Raw genomic sequence first — 7338 nt, 5'->3', positions numbered from 1 at the left:
TGCTCCACTCTCCCACTCTCTCCTTTTAGTCTTTTTGCTGTAGCGCCCTCAGTGATGGTGAAGTAGGGAACATGGACACGTCTAGGCCATACCACCCTGAATGCTCACGATCTCATCTGATCTCCGAAGCTAAGCAGGGTCAGGCCTGGTTAGTACTTGGATGAGAGGAAGCGTGGTCATGCTCAAGAACCTTGGGTAACTCTTTCTTTCCTTGCGTGCGTCAAGCTCAGGAGGAGATACAATCTCGTGGGTGCTAACTTGCGTGAACCAGGGTCCAGCCACAATTAATGTTTGTGCGCAGTTCATCCAGCACTCTATTCCCGTTGTCTTAACTGATGAGCGAGTAGCCATATATAACTTAGGCCAGGCAGCATTATTAACCTATTGTACGGATAACAAGACCGAAGCTCAGAAATCAGATACACTTGACATTCAAGTCAAATCTGATTTCCAATCCTGCCTGTTTTCTACAGAACTACACCAACCCTGAAGGCGAATCAGGGTCTGGTCATTTTGCCTCCCTAAGCAGAGGGTCCTGCTCCATCGGGATTCCAAGCCCCGCCCCCTGCAGCAGCACTGTCACTCAGCCTGTGAAGTTTACCTGGTGAGCGGAGGTGTTCAAGAGAGCCAGTGGTTATGTTGTGTGTAGGGTGGTTCTTCCCCTTGCATGTAAACCACATTAATCCTACTTTTTTAGTCATTGCTACATTGCTTTAAACACTGATTTGATAGAAGAACATGCAAGGTCTTAGGTATCGATGTGAAGTTCATCAACAAGTTAAAGCAGAAATATGCATCTATCAATGCCGAGTATAAAAAGCAGTAAAATGTGAGTCAAAAGACCTGGAGTCCAGCCCAGACCTCTCAGTGAATTCTAGAAAGCTGGGGGTGGGTCTCCCTAGCTCCTCAAGCCTCAGTTTCTGCAAAGAAAACAATGGTGGATGAGAGGATCCTTGTGGAGACCAACATTAAATTTTTTTAGCATTCTTGGCTGTACTGACCCTGACCTGAGAAGGGGAAGTATATTTGTTCTAAACAGTTACTATTGTAGAAAACCATGGTGTTTTATTCTTAGGATAGCCAGGCAAAGGGGTAGACAAACTTGCTCTTACCTACCCCCTGGTATGTCCAAGGAACAGAAGGTGGGAAGCAGGGATGAGTGAGAGCAAGCTGGTCTGCTGTGGAAAGAGCAGTGCTGAGAAAGTCACCATCACTGAGAAAGGGGCCCTTTGAGCCTAGTGGGGGTGTGGTGGATCTGGGTCTCAGAGAGCCACAGGTGGGCTTCAAGGCCTCTTTCTTCTAAGGGACCTGTTACAAGATGGCCTCCTCAGGACGAACCCAGCCAAACTACGTGGGATAAGCCCTTCTGTGTTCAAGCTATTTGAAAATAAAAGATAAAGTAAGAAATGCTTTTAGAGCTTGTAGTTTATCAGGAGGACAAGTAACAAAACAAACTAAATTTTTAGCGGGGACTCTTTTAGTAAAGAATTAGATGAGGGAAGAGTTAAGGAAACAAAATCTGATCATCTCTGAGGATCCTTTCATCTTGAAAATGTGTATAATCTCTCTCTGCATTTGAATCCCACACTATCTAGGGCATGTTTTGCAGAACAGATGCTCATTTACCTCCTCAGGTCTTGCAACACTATCTAAAATCCTACCATTCTTTCCCTTGTGATGGCAGGATACGTCACTTTCTATCAGCTCTGCATGTCCTCCAACCATTGTATGTGTGGTAAACCCTGCTTCCCCAATCACATAAAAATCTCCTTGGGAGCAGGACGGGAGCTCCTGTTGATTTCATCGTTCAACAACACTTCCCTTCACCTGTTATTAAGTACATCAGCTTTGTTTACAAGACTTTGCAGCTCTGCTTCAGTCTGAGCGCACGGTAGAATCTCACTGCCCTGCGTCCTTGACATTAAGGAGTGGTCCTAGGACTTGCTTTCACCAATGAAACTAGAGTACTTCTGGCAGAAGCTCGGAGAACAAGGGAATGGTTCCACCCACTCTGTTTTCCTCCTTGGCACATGTCAGGTGAGAGCTGCTTCTCAACCTGGAGCCCAGGGTGAGTCAGACACCGTGGAACAGAGCCCCCTGACAACCTGTGACGTTCTTGCAGCAGGAGGAAGAAGACCTGCTTCAAGCCACTGAGGTTTGGCACTTGTCACCACAGCATAACCTAGCTTAGCCCATCAGGGACTGAAGTGCTTGCTTGACGACTATTGGCTGAGCTCTGCCCCAGTGGCTTCCATGTAGCAGGTAAGTAAGAGGTTGGTCAAGTAGGCTGGCAATGGCCTGGACAAAGGCCACCTCCCCTGGAAAACACTGTGCTGGCTCTGCCTGCTATGCTCTTGTTCCTGTCTCTAAAAAAGCGCCACTCAAAGCCATTGGCATTCCCTGCCTGTCAGCATTGCTTTTGCTTCAAAGCCACTTCTCCCTGGCAGGGAATGTCTGTGTTTGCCTGAGCAATGTGATAGTTCAAATAAGAAATACCACGAAGTGTCCTAGAAAGAGGCAGAGACCTCTGGGGAAAGTTAGAAATAGAGATTGTCTGAATGAGTGTGTAAAGATCGGAAAGGAGAAGTTCCACTGAGGGCTTCACAGGAACCTCAGTCAAAAGCCACTGGGCAGCCCTGGTGGGGGCCTCAGTTGGTTGGAGCGCCAGCCTATACACCACAAGGCTGCAGGTTCGATTCCCGGTCAGGGCACATGCCTGGGCTGTGGGTTCAGTCTCCTGTGGGGGAAGCGTGAGGGAGGCAGCTGATCAATGTTTCTTTCTCACATCCATGTTTCTCTGTCTCTCCCTTCCTCTCTCTCTAAAATTCAATTAAATGTATCGTTAGGTGGTAATTTTTAAAAAACACTAGGAAATCAAAATCGATGGTAAAGCTTTAGGGAGCTTGGCCTTTGTTGTCAGCCAGTCCCGAGCCTCCATTCCAGCATTTTGCTCACCTGCTGGGTAACTGAGCAACGTCACCTAACCTTGCTCACCAACCCAATTTCTTCATCTGGACAGTGAGGGCAACTCAGTTCTTAGAGTTATTGAGGACATGAGATACTGTTCCTTAGTAATAAAGAAGCATCTTATGTGCTTTTAGAAAGTCTTACAGGTAAGTGAGGTCGTTTTCGAGTACACTTAGCACAGGAAATATAACATATAGGAAGTTCTCAGAAAATAAATTAAGAAAAGACAGCTCTAAAACAACCAAGGCTCTGGAAACTTCACTACAGGGCCCTGGGACACGAAAGGGAGCTCTCCCCAGGCTCAGCTTCCAGGAAACTCTCAGACTCCTGCCCGGAGAATGGCGGTGTGGTCATTGGCTCTCACACAAGGGGCGATGATTCTTTCTCCAGACACCCGAGCTTGCCCCAACCTCAGCCATGTAACAGGGCTCCCCGCAAAGTGCCCGGTGGGGACTGAAGAAACCAGACATAAGTGCAGGTGAAATACAACGAGAACCTTATTTTCTTCTAGGCTGAGGTCCAGGACTCCCCTCCCAGCTGGAGGTGATGGGCCTCTGACACACCTGAGTTTGACACATTGGCCAGAATGAGAATGTGGAAGGTCCTTTGGTGGCCTTCACCGGGGACAGCCACACCTGTCTCCTTGTTCCAGCTGGATATGGCCCCAGAGAAAGCAGCAAAGGCAGGAAATTTGAGTTCTCCCTGGTGGAGGCAAGACAACAAAAGATTTGGAATTAAAGATCTGAATGTAAATTCTGTTCTACCACCCATTTAACTCATGGTCCCAAAGACTCCATTTCCTGAAAATAATAACAACAGCCTCAAGATACAGTAATTATTTTGTCATATTGTAGTAGTAACAGATTTGGGATTGATTTGAACAGGAGAGAACCCCGCCCCCCGCCCAAAAAAGGGTCAATTTCTGCCTTTGTTAATAAAGTAAAACCTTTTCAACTGGATAAAATCTCCTAAGCCACTCCCTCCACTTATCTTCCCATCAATGGCTTCTCTCAGTAAACATTTATCCCGTGCCCACGATCACACTGAACAGTACTGGATGCCCAGCACAAGACGGAAGGAGCCACACCACAGGTTGCGGAGCCAGGCAGTAAATGCGGAGTTCAGAATGTGGCCTGTGTGTCACAAAGGAGTGACACCCTGGAGAGCCCTGGAGGGCCATGAAAGAAGGGCCTGTCTGAGTGTGATGATAGCTCAGAGCCCAACGGGCAGAAGAGATGGAAGCGAAAGGAAGGCAGGGATGGGAACAGAGAAAGGTTAGTTTGGTCACAGGGGCAAGAAAGCATGAAAGAAAAATCTCTGTTTGAATTGCTGCAACATTAAGTGGGAGATGGAGAATCACAAACAATCTAGATTTGTCCTGCACCCCGCAGACTTTGGGAACCACCTCTGCATCTGTCCTCCGAGGCATCCCAGGGCCACTTAACTCTGGCTGGAAACGGAAGGAAAAATCAACGTGATCACCAAAATGTTCAAAGCCCCCTCCAAGTGTGTGTCTCTCTCTCAGCCATTTTCCATCCCTTCTGTGAGCACAAACCCCCCAATGGAAGGAAGCATTTGTCTAAAAATAGCCTTTCTAAAAGACCCGATCTTTTCTGAGTTTCATAAAACATCTGCTGAACAGTTTCCTATAACTGTTTTTGGCCATTAAATCAAAGCCAGGAGAAACAATGTTCTGTTTCTGCCTCTGAAGCAAAGAATTGCCACCAGGCCTTCCTCTCAGACCCCGACGACAATGGGGCCAGAAATAGCCATGCGAGACTTTGACACACCTTAAGGCTCGAGTCTGAGCAGAGAGTTACCCGGGACTTGTTTTTCTTTCTTTTTAAAGAGGCTGTTCATCTCCCCAGAGCAGAAAAGAAACTCACATAGGCAAAACCTCAGGGGGGAGGCTCCGCTGCCCCATGCAAATCACCACCTGCAGGATGGGCCTCTTTGGTGCTTGCACAGACCGCGGAGCTCAGCACCGGGCCTTCAGGGCCAGCCCTCCCACGGCAGAGCCGAAGCGTGGGGCCGATGGTATCTGGTCGTGCTTGCTTCTGTGTTATGTCCAAGTGTTCCCAGGACTCCCACTTGTTTACACAGCACAGAACATGGGAGTGTGCTGGTCTAGGGAGAGAGAAATCACATACACAAGGTCAAAACACCTAGTAGTACATCCAGACCAAGCTTCCAACTAGTTAAGAATTCTTGAGAAGACATTTTGCCTCTCTGACCCTGTGTGTCTTCTTACCTCTGAGTCGCCACCTGCCTTAATGGGAACAAGCATCAGTGGAAGAACTTCTGGGCCTTGCAACCAAGGCAGACAGCAGGAGGAGGAGGATGCCAGGGCTCGAGTGGTGCAGTCTGGGAAATTGCCCAGGGCCAACCTGCCCAGCAGCAGAGAGTCGGACTCCCAGCACCGCTCAGTGCTGGAGGTCCGCTAAGGGACCTGTCTGGGCGGAGCCTGCATTGCTGGCAGTGCAGGGGCCTGGGACAGTGTTACCCACCTGTACAAGGCCCATTAGGGGCACAGAGCCGGGAAAGCTGGATTCAGTCCTCCAGGGGAAGAGAAGGCTTGGGAGACCCTTCTCTAGGACAGGCCTCCGGTCTATGCAGTTGGCTCGAGGAACAGGCAGAACATATCTTGGTGCAAAAAAGCGGTCAGTACAACAGGCTATGGGACTTGGGGACCCTGAGACCACAGAGGACAAAGGGTCCCTTCGTCTGTGGCCTCACACGGCACATGCTTTTGGGTTTTTCTGGTATTTTTTTTTTTTTAGATTTCATTTATTTATCTTCAGAAGGAGGAGAAGGGAGGAAGAAAAAGAGGGAGAGAAACATCAATCAGCTGGCTGCCTCTCACATGCTCCCAACCAGGGACCTGGCCCACAACCCAGCCATGTGCCCTGACTTGGAATCAAACCAGCGACCTCTCAGTTCATAGGCCAGCAGCACTCAGTCCACTGAGCCACACCAGCTAGTGTGACACAGGCTTTTGGCCTCAAGACGTAGTACTGTCTCAGAGTGAGTGACGAAATCAAATTCACCACATTCTCAGTGCCATTATCAGGATCAGCTCAGAAAGGAGGTGGACCCTGGGACCCACCTGTAAGCACAGGTGTGGACAGGTGGGGAGAGAGGAGCCAACAGGGCACCGCTGCCTGGGGCTGGACTCGATGGGCTGCGACCCTCCTCCCGGGCTCAGTTCGCTACAACCCTGTGCCATCTCTCAGTGGGTAGAGAATGCCCGTGGTAGGCTTGGGTCAAAGCCGGTTTCTCCGGGTTTTGGTCCATGGCCATTTGCGACTGGGTGGAAGGCGGTGGAGCCCAGAGCATCCATGTGTGGGCAGGCAGGTGGATCCCGTGTCTGTGATGTGGGGGCAGAGCCAGGGGCTGGAGCTGGCGTGTCCTCATCCGTGCTTGTGGGCCTGTTCTGGACGTAACCCAACAGCTCTCCTGCACACGAGCAGAAAAGCAGGGCCCACTTCATTTTATTTCTCCTTCCTTCCTTCCTTCCTTCCTTCCTCCCTTCCTTCCTTCCTTCCTTCCTCTCTCCTTTTTCCCCTTCCTTTCTTTTTCTCCTGTAGCACTCTGAGAAGCACTTAATAAAATTATACCAATTAATATCTCATCCAGAACAATGATGCCAGACACCAGCTGCGGCGACGAGGCAACCCCAGCACAGCTGCAATCCCTCACAGAGATCTGCCTGGAGACCCGCAACCAGGACGGGCCTGCCACAGGCCAGCAACCAGCCCGAGGCAAGGCAGCATCTTAGCTCGATTGAGAAGTCATTTCTGCACGCCTGTCAGCTTTTGAAGCGAAACGTGAGGTCTATTTATAAACCTACATTTATTTGATAGCACAATTCAGCAGCACTGAATGGGCTGCTTTAGGGACTGCCTGTTGCGCATTCACTGTGCGCGTGTGTGCGCATGCGCTCATTTTTGTCAGTCAAATTGGGACGCGACAATCCACACCTCAGGCTACGCTCGCAACCCCTGGGACCCACCCGACTCAAGGGCTTGTCCACACTCCGTCCCAGCCACTGTGCACAGCAGCCCAGACCTGGGTTGCCCCTCTGCAGTGCAGCCGACGAGCAGAGTCCATCCACGTCCAGTGAGGCAGCAGCTCACCTAACTAAGGAGAGACGGTGACTTAACCTCCAATAAGTCCTCTGGTTGTGCCCGCCATTGTAACTGGGGAACAAAGCTTCATAGAGACAGTTTGTTAACTGATTCCATTTAACTTGTCATTTGAGTCTCACCTTGCCTGCCCAGGTGGACAAAAGATAAACCCTCAGCTTTTGTATATCAAGCCATGCGTCACCGACAAGTTGGGACGATGACCAACACATTCCTGCCGGGGCCT

The 7338-nt window shown here is 49.8% G+C and overlaps 1 long non-coding RNA gene across 1 annotated transcript; it reads right to left on the bottom strand.

Annotated features, from left to right (window-relative positions):
- Positions 1–1063: 1063 nt before the first annotated feature.
- Positions 1064–5382, bottom strand: LOC118981472 (uncharacterized). The gene is made up of 4 exons (XR_005065347.1): positions 5219–5382; positions 4758–5094; positions 3531–3669; positions 1064–1170 (listed from the first exon to the last, which is right to left on the bottom strand). It is a non-coding gene; the product is annotated as an uncharacterized LOC118981472 (long non-coding RNA).
- Between the last annotated feature and the right edge of the window lie 1956 nt (positions 5383–7338).

The sequence above is a fragment of the Sturnira hondurensis genome, unplaced genomic scaffold, assembly GCF_014824575.4.
Source record: "Sturnira hondurensis isolate 20B ecotype Veracruz unplaced genomic scaffold, ASM1482457v3 Scaffold0024152, whole genome shotgun sequence".
In the NCBI taxonomy this organism is placed as follows: Eukaryota; Metazoa; Chordata; class Mammalia; order Chiroptera; family Phyllostomidae; genus Sturnira; species Sturnira hondurensis.
Note: the sequence above shows the minus strand (reverse complement) of the source record. Positions and strands in the feature narration are given on the sequence as shown.